At 31.9% G+C, this 25,735-nt stretch overlaps 1 protein-coding gene across 2 annotated transcripts in view; it reads left to right on the plus strand.

Moving 5' to 3' along the window:
* ABCD2 (ATP binding cassette subfamily D member 2) overlaps positions 1-25,735 on the plus strand; it is a 108,739-nt gene that overhangs the window by 24,832 nt on the left and 58,172 nt on the right. The window lies entirely within an intron of this gene.

Consider the following 25,735-nt stretch of genomic DNA (forward strand, 5'->3'; position numbering starts at 1 on the left):
AAAAAATATTAACAAAGGTGGAATTGACTGAATAGCATAAAGCCAAAGACAAGACAAAAAGCCTATTCAATAGTCATGCTTAAATTTTCCATGTTTCAGTGTTTCAAATACCAACCACCTGTGACAGTGTGATAGGTAGGAATTATAGGTTAACATATATCTTACATTTTTATCCGGGAACATTTAGGATTCGATGTAAAGTATCTTTTGTAGAAAATAGATGTCTTGTATCTGAAAAAAAAAATAAGAGAGAATACTTCTTAGAAGGGAAGGCTTTTTTTGGAGAGAGGAAAGAGCTAGAGGGGAATGAATGGGTAATGATAGTGGCATTGATATCATGTTCAAATGAGGAAGGAGAGGATGATGATGGAAAGAAGACTATCTGTGAAGTCAGAGGACCTACATTAAAAGCTTGCCTCTGATGATTAGTTAATATCTGTATAATATCAGTCCCTGGGCTTCCATTTCCTTACCTGTGAAATGAGAAATGGAATAAATGACCTCTAAGGGCTTTTCTAGTTTGAAATAAAAATAGTTAAATAGTTTTAAAATATTTAAATAGTTTTAAATAAAAATAGTTTAAATAAATAGTTTTAAATAAAAATAGCTAAATAGTTTTAAAATATTTAGATATAAATAAAATTAAATATCTAGTTTTAAATATTTAAATATAAATAAAATTTTTTTAACCTATTGGAAAAATTGGGGATCTTTAGTCTGGGAAGGAGAGTCCCAGAAGTTGTCTTTAAAGGGCGATATTGTAGAAGGGTTAGTCTTTTTCTCTCTGAACCCAAAGGGAAGATCTAGAAGCAGTGAATAAAAGTTGCAGAGGGGCAGTGTTTCCAATAATTGACTGTCATCTAGATCACATCCAGAACACAAAGATAGCAAGAAAATCCATGTATACTGTCTGTACGTCATTCTTCTAATATCTAGCAACTTAAGCAAAGGAGAAATGAAGTGTCTATTATTATCTGTTCTTGGTGATTAATACTCCTTCTTTATCAGGACTTTCTTGACCTACCAGCTGCTGATGTCCTTGGTCTTACAGACAATTCATTTTGTATTTATTTTACATATATATGTATATATATATATATATATATTTATGTACATGTTATCTCCCCAGATAGACTGTGTAAGGTGAGTCTGGCACCTGGTGAGGGCAAGGACTTTTTGTCTTTTAATCTCTTCTGACAAAAACCAAAGATTATGTCTAGCACTTGTGGTGCTTGGGGTTAGAGAAGAGGACAAGTTTTTGTGATGAGAGATTTCTGCCAAGAAGGATTAAGGTTGGTCTGGGCCAGAGAGGAACTCACTTAGGCTTTTATTGTACCTCATGTGGCTTTTTTGCAACCCCCCTCACTCATGCACATGTTAAACTCCTTGATCTGTACTGCAACACAGGTTGGAAAGGTAGCCAGCATTGTTGCTGATCCTATCTAGTTGCATTTAGACCCAGGAGAGAGAGCCCTGCTCCTGGAAAGTCCATCCTTGCTGAAACTCCACCAATGATTTCAGGACCATCCAAGCTTTAAAAGGAGCAAGTCAAGAGAGGCAACAGGCAAGGAGCATGGCGATGGTTATCTGCTTTAACCCCAGGAATATGACAGGAGTGGTGAGTGGTTGATGGCAGTCAGATTACAGATGTCAGGGCTGTGGAATGGGGCCAATAAGGGATCACAAGGCATGGTGAAGTCAGGATGAAAGACCATTAGGAGAAGAGGAAGCATGTCCTCCAGATGAAGGCTACCTACCCGAACCAATAGCTATTTCCACGAGCTGAAGAAATACAAATTTTTGTAGAGCCCTTTAAGTTTCAGTCACTTAGGAAATATCTTCAATCCTTACCTTAATTATAAATCTGAAAAGCTTGTTGTCAATGAAGAATTCCCAAGATGGAGAACATTTTGTTCATCTCTTAGATGTAGTGATTCGTAAAAATGATTTTACATGGAAGGTCCTTCTAAGTGTTTTGAATAAAAAACATATGAATTTTGTTAGATTTTGTAGAAGTTTTGCATTGCTCTATTAGTTTAGTACTACTTTATTATTTTTTTTTATTCATCTTAGCATCTGAGAAGAAAAGCACTAGATTAGAAATGAGGAGATATCAATTCTAATCTCATTTCTGCTCTTGGGCAAATTTTTTCACCTCTTTGGACCTCCATTTTTTCATCTGTAAGATATCATTTTACAGACAAGATGATTTCCAGGGTCTATTCCATATCTGAAATTATCTTGTGCATTTCTTCTAAAAATAATTTACAAGAATCTTCAATTATACATGGTAAATGGTCCTTCTGATATTGTGAATTTACAGTAGAAAAATTTAGCACAGCAAAATTTTTATTTATATATTTATTTTTATTAATTTTGAACTTAAAAAATATCTTTGGACACATAACAACAAAATAATATGAAACTATGAATTTCTGTTTCACTGCTTGTTTTTTTGAAAACTTATGTAATAAATACTAGACATCATTTTTAAAGCTATATTTGCTTTTCTGTGCTTTCTTCCAAGTTTTGTTTTGTTCTCTGGTGCACTTTAAATTTCTTTCTTCCTCCTTCCCCATTCCATCCTAAAGAAGGCTGCCATTCAACAATATGTGTAGCTATATAGGCACACACACACACATATTTATGTGTGTGTGTGTGTGTGTGTGTGTGTGTGTGTAAAACTATACAATGTTTCTATTTAGTAGTTTTTTCCCTAGATATGAATGACATATTCCTTCTTAGGTCCTTTGTAGTTGTTTGAGTATTTATATTTATAATACTCAAACTGACAGTTAAAGTTGTTTTTAGAATAACATTACTGTTGCTATTTAGATTGTTCTCTTGGTTTGGCTTATTTCACTCTTCATTATCAAAGTTTTCCAAGTTTTCTTAAAGTCAACCAGCTCATCTTTCCTTATAGCACAGTAGTGTTCCATCACAATTTTATACCACAACTTGTTCAGCCATTCCCCATTTGATGGCCATCCTTCAATTTCTAGTTCTTTGCTACCACAAAGAAAACTGCTATAAATATTTTAGAAATCATCTTGAGAAACACACCTAATTTTTTCATTATTTCTTTTTATATTTTTGAGCTTTTGTTCTTCCAAATGTATTTTGTTATTTTTTCTAGCTCAATAAAATAAATTTTTGATAATTTAATTGGGTTGGTATTGAATATATAGACTAGTTTACATAAAATTTTTGTTTTATATAGGTTCCACTTACTGATGAACAATTAACGTTTCTCCATTTATTCAAATCTGACTTTATTTGTCTAAAAATGTTTTATAATTATGTTCATATAGTTCCTGGATTTGTTTTGGTAGATATGCCCAGGTATTTCATATTGAATGCAATTATTATAAATGGATTAGCTCTTAGGTTTTGTTGATATATAGAAATGCTGGTGATTTATGTAAATTTATTTTATAAACTATTACTGTGGTAAAAATTATTTCCCCAACTTTTTGGTTGGATCTTTAGGACTTTTCAAATATATTATCATATCACCTGAAGAACTAATTGTATTTATTACCTCATTGCACATCTCATTTAGATGATATAACATTTGGTGCATATTGGTTTAGTATTGATATTGCTTTATTTTCTATGGTACCTTTTATCATAATGTAGTTTCCCTGTTTATCTCTTTTAATGAAATCTGTTTTAGCTTTAACTTTGTCTTAGAACATGATTGTTATCCTTGTTTTCTTTTATATCAGCTAAAACATAATAAATTTAACCCCAGTCCTTTATTTCCACTCTGTTTCTCATTTTAAAACATATTTCTTATAAGCACCATATTGTTGGATTCTGACTTTTACTCCATTCTTCTATCCACTTCCCTTTTATGGGTAAATTCATCCCCTTCACATTCACAGTTACAATTACTAGTTACATATTTCCATCTATCCTATTTCTCCTCTCTATTCTTTTCACCTTTTCTTGTTATGCTATCCTTCCTTATACATTGGATTTACTTCTAACCACTATCTTCCTTATTTGCAATCTTTTTAAGAATCCTTCTCTTGTCCTTTCTTGTTGCTCTCCTAATTCCTTAATCTACCACCTTTTTAAGTCTTCTTCCCTGCTCTCCTAAATCTTACTCTATCCATGCTTTTAAAAGTCCCTTTCTTATGCTCTCCCCCTTACCCTCCTGTTTCTTTATAAATTTAAAAGATTTATGTTCTTCTAGATGTATTTTAATCTAGTATTTTATTCTCCTTAATCTAGTTTCTGATGAGAATAAAGTTTTGACATTATCCGCTCTCCACCCCCTCTTACCTCCACAGTAACAATTCTTTCATTCATGCCTCATTTTTATGAGATAATTACTCCATTTTGCCTCTCCCTACTCAATTTTATTCAGCACCAAGCCTTCTATCTATGTATGCCCTTTTAAACTACCTAAGTAATGACAACATTCTTAAGAGTTGTAAATAACATTCCCATATAAGAATTTAACAGGTTGACCTTATTGAATTCCTTAAACTTGATCTTTAAAGTTGAATCTTATTCAACTTTCTATTGAATTCTGTTGTTTGGGGGGATTTTTTTTTTTTTTTGTCACAAATACCTGAAAGTTTTTCAATTCATTAAATTTCCTTTTTTTTTTTTTTTAAATCCAGGATTGTACTGAGCTTTGCTATGTAAGTTATTTTTGGTTGGTAACCCATCTCTTTTGTTCTTTGAAATATAACATTCCAAAACCCTTCAATCTATTGATATAGAAGCTTCAAGACCTTGTGTTATCCTGAGTGCAGCTCTACTGTATTTAAAATGCCTTTTTTTCTTGCTGCTTATAGTATTTTTTCCTTAATTTGGTCATTTTGAAACTTGACTATGAGATTCCCATGAGAATTTTCATTCTTGGGATCTCTTTCAGGTAATAACTGAGGAATTTTTTTCCCTTTTCTATTTTACTCTCTTTTTCTACTATAGGATAATTTTCCTTAATGATTTCTTGTAATATCATACTTAGATTTTTCTTTTTGTTATCATAATTTGTAGGTAGTCCAACAATTCTTATATTATCTCTTCTCTATCTATTCTCTAGATCAGTTGTTTTTCTAATGAGATGTTTCACATTCTCTTCTACTTTTTTATTCTTTTGATTTTATTATTTTTGGTGTCTTATGAAGTTATTAGCTTGCCCTTGCACAATTCTAGTTTTTAAGGAATCATTTTCTTCCTTAAGATTTTTGGATCTCTTACAATTGGTTGACTTTCTTTTCATAATTTACTTGATTTTCTTGGGTTATTCTCATTTTTTTCTTTTGTTTCCTCATCTTTATTTGATTTTTAAAGTTCTCTTAAAGCTCTTTCAAGAACTCTTTTTGAACTTGTTACTATTTAACATTTTCCTTTAAAGTAGGAATGATTTTTTAAAACTTAATTGCCTTCTTCTGAGTGTAAACCAGTTCTTCTCTATCTCCATAGTAGCTATCTGTGATCACATTCTTTTTTCTTTTCTTATTCATTAATGTTAATATTAATTTTTAATGATTTATTATCAGAGTCCAGTTCTAATCCTGAGAGATGAGAAGAGATGCATCAGGCTTTAGGTTTTTCATACCATTGTTTTTTAAGTACTGTTAAGGTTTTGGTCATTCTTCTCTGTTCTTGAGCCACTGTTGGGGCCCCCTGTTGCTCACTCCTCATTCACAGCTATAGCTTGGGACTACCTCTAGGCAGCTCAACTTGCCTTGATGTTCTGGGACAGTTAATCTTTTCCTACCTAGGTATCACAGTCTCACACTGAGCTTGAAATGAAAATTCATGAATTCCAGGCTGCTACTCCATACGTCTATGCCTCAGGACTTGTTGTTTATTGCCTGAAAGTGCTTTTTCTGCTCTTCACAAAATCAAACTACTTATATAAAAATAAGAAAGGATAATTCACAAAAAGGGAAGAGAAAATAAAATAGCTATCTGAAAGTATTTTGCTTAGCTCTACCAACAAAATAGCTGATTTGGATGAAACAGATGAATATTTACAAAAATGTAAAACCCCCATATTAATAGAAAAAGAAATCAATTATTTAAATAAATCTATATCAGAAAAAGAAATTGAACAAGATTCAAATGAAATTCCAATGAAAAAACCTCCAATACATGGATTTTACAAGCAAATCTCACCAAATCCTCAAAAAGTGAATCTAAATATATGAACTATTTGAATAAAATGGAAAGAGACCCTTCTTATTTCTTTCTAGATAACAAATATGAACTTGGTATCTAAAACAGGGAGAGATGAAACAGAATAACAAAACTATAGATTAATATTCCTAATGAATATTTATGTAACAATATTAAATAAAACATTAGCAAATAGACTAAAACAACAGATTTTAAAAGATTACACATTATCATTATCTATCATTATTATTATTGGATTTATATTAGGAACTTAAGATCAGTTCAAAATGAGAAACTATAAACCTTATAGAGTGTTAAAAGCAAAAATAATTAAAACCATATGATTATAATAATAGATACTGATTTTTGTTGAAATCTAACATCAACTTCTCTTTAAAAAATCAACACTAGAAAGCATGTAATAAATGGAATTTTCCTTAATACAGTAATTATTATTTATCCAAAACTGAGAATAAGCATTATATATAAGTAAGAAATGTTTGAGGTTATTCCAATTATAACAGGGATTAAGCAAGAATATCCTTTCACATCTCCTTGATAATTGTGCTCTAAAATATCTCCTATATTATGAATTTTCTACATTTTAAAAGATAATAAACATTCTCTAGTGTCTTCTATACTAAAAAAAAAAAAAAACCTCCAGTAATTTCAATTCCTTTCCTCAAGATACCTAATCTTTCTCTTTCTCTTCTATAAGTAATTTATATTCATTACCTTCACTTTATTTCTATCCTTTAATTCCTTGCAGTCTAACCTCTATCTCTTCTTTAGAAACAAATCTCTCCAGTTCACTAAAGACATTCTCTAAATACATAATTCATCTCTAAATACAATGGGATTTTTTCTATTCTCATCCTCCCTTGAGTTCTTAGCAATCTTTGATGTTCCTGATCTTTTTCTTTGTATCATCTATTTCCTTGACTTCTATGACCAAACTCAGATAATTCTCTGTTTGCTCACTATCTTTTTCTTCTAGGTCTCCTTGGTTTCCTCCCTTTCCTGGTTTCATTTTTGCATTTCTCTTCTTTCTTCTTCAGTGACCCTTTCAGCTGTTATCTTCATACAGAAAGCTTTCATAACTATATTGCTCAAACTCCCCCCCCCCAGAATGCTTATAACTGCCTATTAACTATCTCCATTTATATGTGCTTAAATTCATCTCTCAACTTCATACTCCCACACTTTCTCCCAATTATCTCTTTTCTAGTACTGGCAACACTGTTCTACCAATAATCTGGCTCATAATTTTGCAGTTATCTTTGACTGTTCTATTTCAGTCACTACCATCACCACCACCACCACCTAGTCATTTGCTAAGTTTTGTCAGTTCTGCCACCAAAATATCTATGTTATTTTTATTCTCACTACAGACCTCCTACTATTGCCTCTCAACCTGTCTTTTCACCATTCATATTACTTTATATTACTGCTCAAGTAATCTTATAAATAATTTACTCTGATCACATTATTTTACTTAGAATAGTTTTTCAAATAAGTGCCTCCCTAATATCTACTAAATAAAGTATGTAACCTGATCATAATATTCACAACATTTTCACAATTATCTTGACTTCAATTATCTTTCTAAACACTATTTTCCACTCTAAATTCCAGTCAAATATGTATGGATGCCCTATTTTTGCCTGTTTTCTCACATATCTATGCTTTTTCTCATGCTATATCTAAAATGCATTTTCCCAATCTTTAATTTCTATCTGCTTAAATCAAACAATCAATAAGCACTGAGTGCCAGGCATTATGCTAGGTGCTGAGGATACAGATACAAAAAATGAAAGAATCCCTGATCTCAGGAAGTTTGGATGTTATCAAGGAGACATCCATATATAAATATATGCAGAATAAATATAAAACAAGTGCAAGGAAGTTAGAAAGGGAGAACACTTGGTATCAGCAAAGGTATCATGTAGAAGAAGTGCATGAGCTAAATCATGAATTAAGTTGATTTTATGAGGTAGAAATAAGGAAGAAATACATTCTAATCATGGAAAGGCCTAGAACTAAAGCATAGAAAGTGCCCAGTTTGTGTGCCTTGAGCAAAGAATAAAGAGAAAATAAGTCTTATCTAAACTGAGAGTGTAAGAAGGAAAATTATTAGACTGAAAAGGTAGAATTGGGCTAGGTTAGGAAGAATTTTAAAATCAAACTGTCTAATTTAGCCTATAAATAATAGGAAGGCACTGGAGTTTATTGAACAAGAAATGCTTTGGCCTCCTCTGTGTTTGAGGAAAATCATTTTGCCAGCTGTGTAGAGGTTGGACTGGTATGGGATTATGGGGCCACTAAAATGATATATGTAACAGGATTTGGAAGTATCACCTCAGAACTAGGAGATAGTAGGGACCTGTTTCTGGCAGAAAGCATTCTATGTTCCCTATCACCAGGGAGGAAATAGCCTCTTTCCATTGGCTGTGCATTGACTGGAATAGGCTATATTATTATTATTATTATTTGCTATGGATAAAGACACAACAAAGAGGAAAGAGAAAGAGCTATCAGATAGGCCAGAACAGAGAGTAGTGTAATGAAAACATAAAGGGAAATATCTAGGAGAAAACTGGGGAAAAAACCCCAACCTATATCAGGTTTGACAATTTGGAGGTAATTTTGGAAAGTACAATTTCACTGGAATGATGAGGTCAGATTGCAAAAAGTTATTTAGTTAAAAAGATTATAGTAAATGCGTATAATGGAAAATTATTGTGCAGTACTGAATGAAGTATAAAGAAGTCAGAAAAAACATTGAAAGATATGCATAAACTAATATAGAGGGAAGTAAGTGAAACCAAGAAAGCAATATAAATCAAGAACTAAAACAAAATAAATGGAAAAGGTTAGAAGAGGAAGTTGAAAAGCAATGAAAATCCTAAAGTCCCTCCATTTCTTTGAAGCTCAATTCAACTGTCTCATCTTTCATGAAATATTACCTCACCTAACTGAAAATGATCTCTCCCTTCTCAGATTCCTTGTTGCACATGCCTGTATTTCTCCTTTGCACTTATCACATTCTCCCTTGTATCAAAGAAAACATATTAATAATGTACTCTGTTGTAAGCACCAGTCTTCCTTAACTCATCATTAAATCCAACTCTGCTTGAGAGAAATGTCCTCAGACCCCCCCACACAGACAACTCTCTCTCTCATCAAGATTTTTTAAATTAAGATCAATAAGATTCTTTTTAAAGAGTAAATTTTACAACATGATAAAAATATAGTTACACATTTTAAGATAAGATAAAAGATCATTTTGCTTCATTCAATCAGAACCCTGATCACTTAATCTTGGAGAATCTTTTCCTTAAAACAATTAATCTCTCTATAGAAGTTTACTTTCCACCTGGTCACAGGAGACCAGAAGTAATCAAAGAGACCACCTCCTTCTGATTAATATAAAAACGTTTTTGGGAAAGTGGGAAGGAGGCCATTGTTCTTAGGTGAATCATTCACAACCACCTGCTTTTCCTTGTCCTTGTTTTGTCACCCCCCAAAGTAAGGAGTCCCTTCTTCTTGGTCCGATCTTGGGAAGAAAATACTTCTTCAAAATTGATAAGTAGAAAGAAATTAATTTTGGGTTTCTTTTTCTTATTAATTCAAAAGCTTTAGATTACATCACTTTAAAAATGGTTACTCAGTATGTTTAAAAAAGGGCATGGGGTATGTTTGAAAGGGTAGGAGGGGACATTTTTACATGGTGTACATTCTCCATTTGTGTGTGTGTGTGTGTGTGTGTGTGTGTGTGTGTTCGTGTTCTCAGCACAATTGTAAAAGTAATCTATGTTCATTCATTTTTAGGATCTCATTTTTATATTTGCTAATTGGTCATAGGACATACTATTCTAGTTCAAAGACTCTTTACCAAAGGTACCACACTGCCAGAAAGATCACAGACACAAGAATTCCTGCTCCACTTTGCTCAAAATATGTTCTCTGCATTTTTCTTTAATACATGAGATGCATGCATATGTAAGCCATATGACACAAGATTTAAGAGCATGATCTTGAATTAGAGTTCAGAAAATAGTGCTATAAGTAGATACAGAACCCAGAACTCCAACAGACTAAAGTTTATAACCTTTTAATCTTCTGAATAATAGCCAGAAAGCCAGTAAGATGAGCAAAATTAAATTGGATCAAGGTGGTCCAGATTAAAATAATTCTTCTGTTGATCAGCTGGCCAATAAATAATGTGATCTTAGTCACAGCCATTACAAAGTAAATATATTGAAAATCTATATTTCTATGTGTTTTTATACCCACATATATATTTATACAGATATATCTATCTAAGATATTTATCTTGAGACTTTCAATATAACTCTCACCTAGAGTATATAGTTCTTATTTTTTGTTTAAATCAGCATATCTTATGTTCTACAATTACAGTCTAATCTCATATTTTTGTACACATTGAAACTAGGTAAAAAGTTGACTATTAATTTTCTATAGTTAATATCTGGCTTTATTGTAGGAGTATTTATGAATAAATCAACTATGTCAAGGGCTTGATGGTTTATACACTATGATAATTTGCCTCATGCAACCTTCTCAGAATCCCTAAGATAGGGATCAATTTCCCTAATAAGTATAGAAATAGAAGGTAGCTTAGCTTAATAATTTGACATAATTCTATGGCCATAAATTAAAAGGGATTCTTAATTCTTTGAACTTTCAAGTCAACACTAATAAGTGAAATATGGCACATATCTATTCATTTAAGACATTTTTTTTAACCTCAGAGCATGTTCTATCTCGTAGTGTAGCAGCTTAATAGACAACCTTACTCATTAATGAGGAATAGAGAATTTTCATATCATAGTCTGTACAAAAATGACATACAATTTTACACAAAATTCACTTGATGTTTTTTAAATTAGACTCCTCTCATTTGGGCAATTTGGAGGCTTTGACATACTTTTCAGATTGAAACTACAATCCCAACAAAGATATTCTATTCAATTCAACAAACATTAAATACCTACCACATGCAAGGTACAGTGCTAATTTGATCTTGTTTATCTCTCAAAACAATAAAGACACTTAGCTCCTTTGTTAGATTTCTAAATTATATCAATCAGTTAGCTGTCTTCTTAGGACAAAAATTGGGAAAGTTTTTTTTTAAAAAATGATAATTTAAAAAATCTCTAGCACAGTATATACAGCTTTCTTTTTTTCTCACATTTAAGTTTTGTAATAGAATGGGCAGCTAGGTGGTACAGTGAATAGAGCACCAGGCCTGCAGTTAGGAAGATCTGAGTTTAAATCTGGTACCAGAAACTTCCTAGCTGTGTGATCAAAGTCATTACCCCTATTTGCCTCAGTTCCTCATCTGTAAAATGGGACTGTACAAGGAGAAAGAAATAGCAAACAACTCCAGGATCTTTTCTGAGAAACTCCTACCCATTTCACGTAGTCACATAGAATTGGACATGACTAAATGACTTGACAACAAGATAGCATTATGGTTCCATCTCATTCCAATCACCAATACAAGAAGCAGTGATTATATCAATTGCTTACTCATGCAATTAGTGATATTAACATGGAGAATAGTATGGTCACTGATAGTAACACTATTATCAGTCATTGCAGGTATTTTGTATACAAGTATATACATTTGACCACTGAAGAAGGAAGTGTCAGGTAAAGTATTTAACAGAAAGGACAACTGACTATTTTGAAGTAAGTAGTAGTTAATAGATCTTACTTTCCAAACTAAATATTTCAGAGTTATCTTAAGAAAAGTATTCATATTTTTTTAATATTTCAATTTATTATTTTTAAAGCATTACTTTTCTTTATAAATTTTGAGTTCCAAATTCTCTCCTTCCCTCCAACACCATTCCCCAACCCACTACCCCATCTGCTGAAAGGCCAAAAATAGTATATCAATTCTACATGTGAAGTCATGCAAAACATTTTCATATTAGTCATATTTTTTAAAATTAGAAGAAAAATAAAGGGAAAATTATACTTCAATTTGCACTCAGAATTCATCAGTTTTCTCTCTGGTAAGGATACCATTTTTTTCATCCTGAGTCCTTTAGAATTGTCTTGGATCATTATGATTGATTAGAATTGCCAAATCTTTCACAGTTGATTATCATTACCATATGGCTGTTATTTTATATAATGATCTTCCAATTTTTCTCTCTTTACTTTACATCACTTCATATAGATCATTTATAGGAGATGACCAGTGAATTTTTTCCATTTCCATTATACTCTCAAAAATATCATAATCAAAGATATCAGAGCAGTTTTTGTGATCATTTTTTGAAAAATGATGTCTAGGTTCTTTCTTTGTTAATGGATTTCAAATAGTCCAATAATTTTTATAGTATGTCTCCTAGATCTATTTTCCAGGTCATTCATATTTCCAAAGAGATATTTCATATTTTCTTTTATTTTTTCTTCTTTTTATTTTATTGGTTCTTGATGTCTTAGGAAATAATTATCTTTCACTTGCCCAATTCTAATTTTTAAGAAATATTTTCTTCATTTAGCTTTTGTATCCCTTCTTCTATTGGGCCAATTCTACTTTTCAAGGACTTCTTTTCTTTAGTGAATGTTTGTGCCATTAGGTGGATTCTGATTTTTAAGGTGCTATTTTATTCAGTATTTTTCTTATTTCTTTTGTTTAGTCATTTTCAGTTAAAGTTGACCCCCTTTTTTTCTCTTTTTAAAAAATAATAGCCTTTTATTTTCAATATATGTGCAAAGATAGTTTTTGACATTCACCCTTAAAATACCCTGTGTTGCAAATATTTCTCTCTTCCTTCTCCAACTCGCTTCCCTGGATAGCAATTAATCCAACATAAGTTAAATATATAAAATTCTTCTATACATATTTCTACATTTATCATGCTGCACAAGAAAAATCAGATCAAAAAAAAAAAAAAAAAAGAAAGAAAGCAAAATGCAAGCAAATAACAACCAAAAAAAGGGGAAAATACTATTTTGTGATCCACACTCAGTCGCCACAATCCTCTGTTTAGGTGCAAATCTCTCCATCACAAGTACATTGGAACTATCCTGAATCACTTCATTGTTGAAAAGAGCCATGTTTCATGGTTTTCTTGCATCAATCTCATTTCCCAATTTTCCCTCTACTACTCTCATTTCTTTAATGCCTCCTAGAATTCTTGCTGGCTTTGGGGATAATTAGCATTTTTTGAGGATTTTTTTATGGCTAGTAAACATTTTTGGTCTTCTAGGTGTATTTTTTTTTCTAGGTGTATTTTTTTGTGTTCTCTGACACTGGATAGCTGTTTTTACATTTTTGTCTTTTCTTTCACAGTACCTTTTTATGGTCAAGTTCCTTTTTTTGTTGTTTGCTCATTTTTTGAGCTATTTCTTCACCTTGAAATTTATTAAAGGTGGGCTTTTCCCACTTAGAAGTTGGGAGGTATCATACCAATTTTCAGGCTCTTCATCCTGCTATTTTCAGAGTTAATTCAGAGAGTCTGAAGATTTTCAGTGCTTCCAAGGTGATGTTATGCTGGGAGATATGTGATCACTGCTATCCTGTTCTGAGGTCTAGTCTTTAACCAATAAGTTCCCCATAAGTACTATGTTCCTCTTGGCCTTGGTACTGTGACCAGCTCCCTAGCTCTCCTGCAAGCACAAGTGCCAGCTTGCACTCTTCTTGGTCCTGGAAATGAGATCAAGGCTCCTTGCTACCACTGACTGACCATAATCTCTCCTCTTTGCCCTAGAACTGCAACCCAGAACTGCTTGTAGGCCACAGAGTTGTTAATCAGCACCTTCAACCCCATTGTCTTGTATTCTTTTTCTGACCAGTTGGCTGACCATGCTAGGCTGAGAGCTCTTGAAGCTGCTACTGTTGCTGTCACAGAAGCCTCTAAGGCCCCTTGCTTGTGCTACTGCAACAGTCCAGGCTGGTCTCCACAGACTTCTCCTATGGATCTCCTAAGTTTTCTTTGGCTAGAAAAATGCTCATTTATCAATTGGAGAATGACTCATATATTTATAATTTACAAATTTATAAATTTGAGAAATATGGCCTATATCAGAGAAACTTGGTTACAATTTCCCTCCTTAGTTTTCTGTTTTCTCTCTAATCTTTGCAGCATTGGTTTTATTTGTGTAAAACCTTTTTAAATTAATGTGTAATTTTACATCTTGTAATACTTTGATTTGTTTAGTCATAAATTCTTATCCATAGATCTGAGAGGTAAATTTTCCATGCTCCCCTACTTTGTTTATAATATTACTATTTATATCTAAAAGATGTATCCATATGCCAAGTCAAAATGGATATATCATTTACTCAAATATGGTGATTTACAAGCAAATTAGGGGAGCACAGAAAAATTTTGATCTTATTGGGAAGGTATCTAGTTTATCCCCATTACAGATGTTTACTACTGCTTTTAGGTAGATATTATTTATTGCTTTAGGAAAATCTCCATTTATTCTTGTATTCTTTATTTCTAGTGCTTTTAATAGGAATGAATGTTGTATTTTGTCAAAATGGCATTTCTATGTTTTTTATTATTTTTATTGTTAATAAGACCAATTATGCCGGTAGTTTTTCTAATATTGAACCAGCCGTACTTTCCTGGTATAAATTCCACCAAGAATCAGAAATTGAAATCACTCATCTAGGTTTTAGATAAACTTTTTCTATTTTACTTATATGAGTATTTATCTGTGTAGGTATGTATATATTTATACATATATATGTGTATATCTATGTGTGTGTGTATGTATATATATATATATGAGTATATGTATATGTGTGTATTTTTTTGAATCAGCAAAATTAGCCATTTTGCCCTCCCACTCCACCCATACACCTCAACTGAGAATGAAAAAAACCACACCAAAATCCCTGTTTCAAACACATATAGTAAAGCAAAATATATTTCTACATTAGACATGCTCAGGAAATTTTATATTTTCACCTCTCTATCAAGAAGTATCTAACATGTTTCATCATTAGTCCTCTAGCATCATAATTGGTCTTTATGGAACACTTTTTCTGGATAAGTGATTCTACCCTAGTTCTTTTATCCTCCATATTTCAAACCCTCTGATCCTTTAATGTAGAAATTGCTAAATCTTGTGTTATCCTGACTGTGGCTTCATGATACTTGAATTGTTTCTTTCTAGTTTTTCTGAGAGCATACTGCTCATCATTCCTTATAGGACAATAGTATTTGATCACAATCATATATAACTTGTTTAGCTATTTCCCAATTCAGATATCCCTTCAATTTCCTATTCTTTTCCATCTTTCAAAAAGCTGCTATAAATATAATTTTTTTTTGTATACACAGGTCCTTTTTCTGTCAGATAATTTTTACCTTATTCTGCCCCGCCCTTTCCCCTTGACTCAGGGTATTTTTCTTTCTTGCCCCTTAATTTTTTTTTTTTTTAGATAATAATCCCATCATATTCACCTCTCAGCTATACCCTTTATGTATATTCCTTCTAAATGCCCTAATAATAAGAATGTTTTTAGGAGTTTATAGGAATGTAATTTTATTAAGTGTCTTATGATTTTTCTCCTACTTACCTTTTTATGTTTCACTTGAGTCTTGTATTTGAGAGTTAAATTTCCTATTCAGCTTTGGTATTTTCATCAGGCATGCTTGAAAGTTCTCTAATTCATTGAATTCCCTTCTTCTCCTCCCACACCCCAAAATGATTATATTCACTTTTTCTGGATAAGTGATTCTATCCTAGTTCTTTTGTCCTCCATATTTCAAACCTCTGATCCTTTAATGTAGAAATTGCTAAATCTTGTGTTATTTTGACTGTGGCTTCATGATACTTGAATTGTTTCTTTCTAGATGTCTGCAATATTTTCTCCTTGATCTGGGTGTTTTGAAATTTGACTGTCATATTCCTTGGAAATTTACATTTTGGAATTCTTTCAGGAGGTGATTGGTGGATTCTTTCAATTTTTATTCTATACTCTGTTCTAGAATAACAGGGCAATTTTTCTGAGTAATTTCTTGAAAGATGATCTCTAGGCTCTTTTTTTTTTTTTTTTGATCATGGCTTTCTGGTAGTCTTATAATTCTTAAATTATCTCTCCTGGATCTATTTTCCAGTTGTTTTTTTCCACTGAGATATTTCATATTATTTTCATTCTTTTCATTTTGTTTTAATGTTTATTGATGTCTCATAAAGTCTTGAGCTTCCACTTGTCCAAATTCTAACTTTTAAGAATTACTGTCTCCATTGAGCATTTGTACATGCTTTTCCATTTGGCCAATTCTGCTTTTTTAAGGATTTCTCTTCAGTGAACTTTTAAATATATTTTTCCATTTGGTCAACTATGCTTTTCAAAGCATTCTTCTCCTCTTTGAATTTTTGTGCCTCTTACCTTTTAGCCTATTTTATTTTTTCAAGTGCTATTTTCTTCAGTATTTTTGTGCCTCCTTTACCAAGCTGTTGACTATTTTTCATGATTTTTTTGTTTCACTCTCATTTTTCTTTTCAATTTTTCCTCTCTCTTGATTTTTAACTTTTTCAGTTTTTCCATGAGCTAAGGCCATTTAATTGTTTTTTAACCTTTTGATATAGGTGTTTTGACTTTGTTGCCTTTTTCTGAGTTTGTGTTTTGATCTTCTCTGTCACCATAGTAATTTTTCATGATCTATATGTAATGTTGCCTATTTAACTCATTCCTGATGTGAATAGGTTTTTAGAATTATGAACTCCACTTCCCCCTCTAATGCTTCTGTATCTGTTCTTTCTCTGTACCTCATTTGTATACATTTTTTTTGAGCTACTCAATTACTGATGTCAATATTAAACATATGGTATACATTTCCATGGAAAAACATAAACAATTTGTCCTTGTTGAGTCCCTTGAAATTATTCTTTGATGTTGGCTTTTATATATTAAAATTTCTATTAAGTTCAGGTTTAATTGCGAGAAAGTCCTGAAAATCTGCAAGTTCATTGAAAGTCCAATTTTTTCATTCAATATTATGGTTAACTTTACTGGATATGATATTTTTGGTTACAGGCCTAGTTCTTTTGATTGTCATTATATATTATTCCAGGACCTGCAATCTTTTATTGTAGCTGCTGATAAATTCTGTACAATTTTTAGATGTAGTTCTAGCATATTTGAATTTCTTTTTTGTTTCTTTGTTTCTTGCAGAATTTTCTCTTTGATCTGGGGGTATTGAAATAGCAATAATATTCCTCTGTGTTTTTCATATGGGATTTTTTTTGAGGTAGTGGATTTTTTTTATTTCTACTTTTTCTGTGTAGATTTTTTCTATTTTTACTTTCTCCTCATGGATTTTTTCTATTTCTACTTTCTCCTCATATTCTATTACTCCAGGACAATTTTCTTTGATTATTTCTTGCATTATTGCTTAGAGAGCAGATTCCCTGGTCTAAGAAGGAGATGGAACCCTCCTTAATAGTGCAAGAATAGGCAAGGGTAGATGGTATATCTCTCACAGCTAGCTTCAGGGTGTAAAAATAACACTATATGTCTTGGTATTTTTTCCTAGGGGCTGAATGTGTGATAGATAACAGGTTTTTTTCCATTAATTATAACTAACTCAAAGGGAAGCTAAATTTATTATTTTTTTTTTTTTGGCCTATTAGAGATAGAGATAGTAGAGCAGACTCCCTAATGTCCATCTGCATCTCTCAAGGATAGCAGATTCCTTGAGGCAAGAATAGGACAATGATTAGTAAAACTGGATTTCTAAATTTAATTTATTACGAGGTCAGCTGACTTTCTGAACTAAGTTCAGAAACAAAGAATCATGGCTTGGGGCAGTTACAGGACAAAATTAACTAACTATAAACAAGATAAGTAAAGAATTTATACAGAATAAAATTAATTGCCTTGCAGTAATTTTTATTTGACCTTGAATCTCTGAGTTTTGGCTATAGAATTCCTGGGAGTTTTTGTTTGGAAGTTTCTTTAAGGAGGTCATTCCTCCTTAAATTCTTTCTATTTACACTTTGCTTTCTAGTTCTAAGAAATCTGGACAGTCATCTTTTAATATTTATTGAAACACGACGTACAGGCTCTTTTTTGGAGATACGGTTTTCAAATAGTCCAATGACTTTTAAATTTTTTCTTCATCTTTTTTTCAGTTCATTTGTTTTTGCTATGAGATACTTTGCCTTTTCTAGTTTTTTTTTGTTTTTCGACTTTATTTTTAATAATTCTTGTCTATTAGAGTTACTAACTGCCATTTTAATTTTTTACATTTTTTCTTGCTTTATGCTATACTATTAATGCTCTTTCCAATTCTTTCTTCCATGACTCATTTTTTTTCCCATTTTTTCCTTCTAGCACTTTGATTTCATTTATAATTTTTTTAAACTCTGACTTCATTTCTTTCAGGGAAGTTAATAAGACTTATGAACAAGGTATGTTTTCCTTTGAGACTTTGCTTGAGATTCTTCTCTTGTTTTATTTATTCTGTTTGCTTAGTCTGCTTCCTCACTTTACACTTGATGTTATAGCTGGGCTCTGACCACTTCTGGAGAGAAAGTCTAGATTACTATTTTTGCTACTTTCCCTGAGTATTGAGTATTACATTATTCTAGGATATCAGTGACAGCTCAGACTGAGGCCTCCATTTAGTGCTCTGAAAGAGCAAAGTCTGCTCCACTCCCCTTGTCTGGCCTCTACAAGTTCCTAATCTGGATTTTAGTTTGAGCCTTTTATTCTATCACCCTGAATTTAGCCCCTGTCAGACACCTGGAAATACTGATTAGGACTTTATGTTCTATTAATCTGGAATGTCTATCCTAGTTATTCTTCTGCAAGTTTCAAACCAAGGTAGAAGTAGGAACTATGACTTCGATGGACTTCAGTTTGTTTCTGAACTTGATTCTTGCTCAGGTATGTAACTTAGGACCTGAAGCCATTCTCTGCTCTGGCATATCCCATCTATATACAGTTTATAAATTATAAATACAGAACAAATTCATATACGTTAAACAAGTCAACATCAAACGAGAAAAAAAAAAAGCCTATTTAAACACTTTATGTCAATTGGGTATTCCTGCAGAGAAAGCCACAGTTTCCTGGAATTCCTAAAGGATCTGAGAGCAATTAAGCTCCTGGTCAGTTATCAAACCATAAATTATTTGTGCCTGATCTGTGTATAATCAGCTTTAATACCTTGACTCTATTATAGTGATTTTGGTTCTCTTGGAGAATGAAGGCCAACAACTGGTCTTAGACTTAATGCGTTTGTTACCCAAGGTTAAGGGCATATATAAAGTGTCCTTGGGCAACTAGGTGGCATGGTGGATAGAGCACTGACCCTAGGGTCAGAATGACCTGAGTTCAAATCTGGTTTCAGATACTTAATACTTACTAGCTGTGAAACCCTGGGTTAGTCACATAATCCCAACTGCCTTGCCAAAAAATGAATGTCCCTGTAAGTTTTTCACAGAATTGGCTGAATCTCCCTTGATTTTAGAGCACTCTCAATCACTTTCAGAATCACAAGTAATTTGTGTGGGTAGAATTGATTTATTCCCTTACTAGGTAAGTGAAAAATAGCTGTTAAATGAAGAATCTATGTTGTCATGGCTCATATACAACATACAAAGCAGTGCAAATCCAGACATGAACAGAAGCATGTACAAATAACTCTTAATTTGTTTGGAGAGACTTGGCAGTCCTCTTAAATAATCAGATTACATGAGCCTAAATGAGTCAGTAAGCCTGGGAAGTGTTGATCAAAAAGCAAATAAACAAAATCTGCCTATAATCATTTTGAAGGTCCCTTACCTTTATTTATTTGGTCTTCAGATTTTTTTCTAATAGGAATTGTCTTAGCCCATAGTGGCTTCTATTAGGCATTGCAATTTGAATCCAAAGGTGTCATTTAACTATTAGAGGAAAAAAAAACCTGTCATTATAGTAGGCTGCATTATAGATATAAATCTGCTGGAAATTTTTAAAAATGAATTTATTATTATATCAAATTTAAGAATTGATCTGGTTGAGAGAAATGTCCAAACTGAGTCTCCTTGTGCTCTCAATAAATATTTCCCAAAGGGTATGAGGATGATGATAAAGATGGGGCTTTTCTTCTTATATATGCTTATATTGAAGTTATAAAATGTGTGCTACCCAGATAAAATGTGTATCTCCACATGGGATGTTTAACTATCTAGACAGATGACCCAATGAGGGAGATATTGATGGAGCCTCTGGAATGTTATCCATCCTTCTTTAAGAGACTGATTTCTGCTTTGAGGGAAACTGGAGAATAGTTCATAAGGCTACTACTCTCTTCTCTGAGAGGGAATTATTTCTATTTAACTTCTAAATATTGCTAGGGGCTAAGGAGATGATTAGTATAGAATCAAAAAGTCACAAGTTTCACAGATCTCTATGCCTTAAAGGGTAGTTTATAACATATATTCATAGACATAGCCCCTTCCCATCAAGTACAAGTTATACATAAGAATATAGTGAATAGAGATACAAACAAGTAGCAAATAAAATATAAAGCAGAAATCAGAGAAATTCTGTGAGTTAGAATATATCAGAAAATACTCAGCATGAATAAGATTTTTCTGGATTGAAGAAATCTCAGCTTTCCCAAGAAAGATGCTGTTATCTCACCAAGGAGAAATTAACCTGAAGTTTCTAGCGAGACAAGCAGGTAATCAGAGATATATTGAGAAGGTAACTTACCGAATATATCTGCAAGAGAGTCTTTTTCTCTTTTTCCTCCTTGGAAGTCAGAAAAAGAATATGGAACCATATGTCTACTCTCAAAAAGAAAGAATGAAGACTCTCCTCCAAAGCTTTTGTGCCAGCTCCATCCCTCATAAAAATCATGCAGTGTTTCATTAGCACTCTCACCACCAATTAGCATAGCATAATGCAAAAAATAGTTCAGACTTGGTTAGAAATCTAGGTTACATTGTTTTGTGATCTAGCTTTGTGTAATATCTACAAGTAGAAGTTTAACTAACATTTGTTGAATGGCATTAATTTAACTTTTAGCTTCCAAGAAGGTACAATTATAATGAAACAAGATAAAATTTCATATATTTAATGTATATAATAGATATTTTAATAAACCTATAATAAACATTTTATTACATATTCTTTATATTTACCCAAGAAGATTTCTAATCAGCAAGTTTTTCACAGTGAACATTTTAAGAATTCTCATTTATTATACTTATTACATGATAGAATTTTAGATAACAATTCTGGAGGTGAGTAAGTAATATAAAATAAACAATATATATGTGTATATATATATATATATATATATATATATATATATATATATATATATATATATATATATATATACACACATATATGTATATATATGCTAAAAAGACAAAATAATTTCCGAGGGAAATTTGGTTCAAATGAAAAAAATCTCACTAAAATTAGTGTTTGCTTTTAAAAGTTTACCTTCTAAACATTTACATTTTCCAAGGACTCTATAAGAACTTAAACAATCAAAAGACCACAACTTCAAACATGTTTTCCTTGCATTTGTGAACTCATTCTACCTATAAGATAAGAATTTCATATTTCTATGACACAAAGGAAAGCAAAATCACAGACAAAGAGTATATAAAATTTTATGACTTCAAACTAATTTTTTGCTGACTCAACAATTTTAATAGCCTAAAAAAGGAAAAAATAAGGCTTACTATTGTTTTTGTTTATTAAAAGATGAAAATAGTGTGTTTTGATTCACATTCAGTCTCCATAGTTCTCTCTCTGAATGAAGATGGCTCTCTCCATCACAAATCTATTAGAATTGCCTTGAATCACCATATTGTTGAGAAAAGTCAAGTCCATCACAGTTGATCATGACATAATTTTGTTGTTGCTGTGTATAATGTCCTCGTTTCTACTTGCTTTACTCAGCATAATTCCATGTAAGTCTTCCTAGGCTTTTCTGAAATCAGCTTGCTTATCATTTCTTATAAAAAATAATATTCTATTGCATTCACATACTATAATTTATTCAGCCATTTCCCAGTTGATGAATATCATTCAATTTCCAATTTGTTGTCACTATAAAAAGGGCTGCTACAAACATTTTTGCAAATGTGGGTCCTTTTCCTGCTGGATCAAAGGGTATGCACAGTTTTATGATCCTTTGGACATAGTTACAAATTGCTCCCCAGAATGGTTGCATCATTTTATCACTTGACCAATAATGCATCAGTGTCCAGGTTTTCCTACCCTTCCAATATTTACCATTATCTCTTCCTGCCATTTTAGCCAATCTGAAAGATGTGAAGTGATATCTCAGTAGCTCATCATTTCTTATAGCAGAATGCTATTCCATCACAATCACATAGTATAACTTTTTCAGCCATTCCCCAGTTGACAGGTATCTCCTGAATTTCAAGTTCTTTGCCACCATCAAAAAAAGAGCTACTGTAACTATTTTGGAAATTACTTTGGGAAACAGACTTAATAGTAGTATTGCGGATCAATGGGTATCCACAGTTTTATAGCTCTGTAGGCATAAAGTTCCAGACTGCTCTCTAAAATAATTAGATCAGTTCTCAGTTCCACCAGGAGTATATTGTCCCATTTTTCCTCCATATGCTCTCCGACATTTGTCACTTTCTCTTTCTATCATTTTAGTCAATCTGCTAAATGTCAGATAATATCTCAGAGTTGTTTTAACTTGCATTTCTCTAATCAATAATGATTTAGTGCATTTTCCACATAACTATAAATAGCTTTTATTTCTTTATTAAAAAAATCCTGTTCATATCCTTTGACCATTTATCAATGATGAAAATTACTCATATTCTTAAACACTTAACAAAGGTCTTTATTTGAGATGTGAGACCTTTATCTGAGAAACTGTCTATAAAATCTCTCCCTCCCTCCTCGGTTCTACTTTCCTTCTAATCTTGGCTACATGGATTTTATTTTTACAAAGCGTTTTTAATTTAATATAATCAAAATTGTCTATTTTATATCTCATAATGTTCTCTTTTATTCATAAATTCTTTTCCTATCCATCCTATTATCATGGAATACATGGTAATGTATTCCATATTTTTCTAATTTTCTTATGCTATCTATATTTGGATTATGCATCTGTTTTGACTTAATCTTGGTAAATGGGGTAAGATTTTGGCCTACACCCAATTTTTGCCAGACTGCTTTCCATTTTTTTTCCAAAAATACCTACTGAATAATGAATTCTTATTTCACAAGTTTAAGTCTTTTCTTTTGTCAAATATAAAGTTAGTATTCTATTTCTTAACCAATATCAGGTAGTTTTGATAATTACTGCCGTGTAGCATATAATCTGGTACTGCTAAACCTTTTCCTTTACATTTTAAAAATTAATTCCTTTGATATTTCTGACCTTTTATTCTTCCAAATAATTTTGTTATTATCTTTTTCTAACTCAATAAAATAATTTTGGAGTAATTTAATTGGAATAGCTTTGAATTAGCAAATTAGTTTAGATAGAATTGTTATTTTTATTATATTGGCTCAACCACCTACAAACAGTTAAGATTTCTCCAATTACTTAAATTTGACTTTATTTTGACAGGTATGCTCCCAGTGACTTTATATAATCTACAATTATTTTAAATGTAGTATCTCTTGCTATCTCTTCTTTCAGAATTTAGCTGTTGATATAGAATGATGCTGATTTGGGGGGGAGTTAATTCGAATCTTGCTTATTTGCTAAAAATATTGATTTTATTAAAATTTTAGTTGAATTTCTAGGATTTTTCAAGTACATTATCTTGTCAGCTATAAAAAGAGATAGTTTTATTACTTCAGTGCCCATTCTGATTCATCTAATTTTTTCTTTTCTTGTTGCTATATGAGATTAAATAGTATTGATGATAATAGATATTTTGTTTCCCTCCTGACTTTATTGGGAAGACTTCTGGCTTATTCTTGTTACAAAAAAATGCTTGCTGATGGTTTCTTAACATTTTAAGGGGAAAAATTCATCTTTCTGCTTCTAAGTATTTTTGATAGGAATGAGGATATTTTTTCCAAAAAGCTTTTTTTTGCATCTACTGAAATAATCATAAGATTTTTTTTGTTACTTTTGTTATTGATATAATCAATTATATTAATGGTTTTTCTCATGTTAAATAATCCATATATTCCTGGTATAAATCCCACTTGGTTGCTATGTATCATTTTTGTGGTACATTATTGTATCTCCTGGCTGGTATTTATGATTGTTATATTCATTAGACTGTTTCTCTGTCTTTTACTCTTTTACTCTGTTTCTTTCTCTCTTTTTACTCTTTCTGATATGAGCACCATATTTGGCTCATAAAAAATTTGGTGTGACTCCTCTTTTGTCAATTATTCCAGATAATTTATTTAATATTGGAATTAGTTGATCTTTATGTTTTTGATAGAATTCTATCTTGTTTTCATGCTCTTTTGTTAGGAAGCTCATTTATAGCTTATTTAATTTCTTTTTTCTAAAATAGCTTATTTAGATATTCTATTTCCTCTTCTATTTTATCTAGATGTTTGCATGTTTGTAAGTATTTTTCAATTTCACTTTAATTGTTAAATTGATTGGCATATAATTGGGCAAATCTATTTCTAATAATTTCTTTGATTTTTATCTTCATTAGTAGTGATTTCATTTTTCATTTTTGATACCAGCAATTGATTTTCCTCTCTCTTTTTAAAAAATATATTAACCAGTGATTTATCCATTTTATTGCATTAAACCAGTTCCTAGCTTTGTCTGTTAATTCAATGATTTTTAATTAATTAATTAATTAATTTTTACAAAAATTTTATGCATAGGAAATTTTCCAGTACTGACAATTGCAAAACCTTTTGTTTCAACTTTTCCCTTCTTTCCCCACACCCCCTCCCCCAGATGGCAGGTTGGCCAATACATGTTACATATGTTAAAGTATAAGTTAAATACATGTCCAAACATGTTATTTTGCTGTACAAAAGGAATCGAACTTTGAAACGGTGTACAAGTAGCCTGTGAAGGAAATCAAAAATGTAGGCGGACAAAAATGGAGGGATTGGAAATTCTATGAAGTGGTTGGTTCATAGTCATCTCCCAGAATTCTTTCACTGGGTGTAGCTGGTTCAGTTCATTACTGCTCTATTGGTAATAATTTGATTCATCTCATTGTTGGAGAGGGCCAAGTCCGTCAGAACTGATGATCTCTTGGTCCTGCTCATTTCACTCAGCATCAGTTCATGTAAGTCTCTCCAGGCCTTTCTGAAATCATCCTATTGGTCATTTCTTACAGAACAATCATATTCCAAAATATTTATATACCACAATTTATTCAGCCATTCTCCAATTGATGGACATCCACTCAGTTTCCAGTTTCTGGCCACTACAAAGAGGGCTGCCACAAACATTCTTGCACATTCAGGTCCCTTTCCCTTCTTTAAGATCTCTTTGGGATATAAACCCAGTAGTAGCACTGTTGGATCAAAGGGTATGCACAGTTTGATAACTCTTTGAGCATAGTTCCAAATTGCTCTCCAGAATGGCTGGATCCATTCACAATTCTACCAACAATGTATCAGTGTTCCTGTTTTCCCACA

The sequence above is a fragment of the Sminthopsis crassicaudata genome, chromosome 5 (assembly GCF_048593235.1).
Source record: "Sminthopsis crassicaudata isolate SCR6 chromosome 5, ASM4859323v1, whole genome shotgun sequence".
In the NCBI taxonomy this organism is placed as follows: Eukaryota; Metazoa; Chordata; class Mammalia; order Dasyuromorphia; family Dasyuridae; genus Sminthopsis; species Sminthopsis crassicaudata.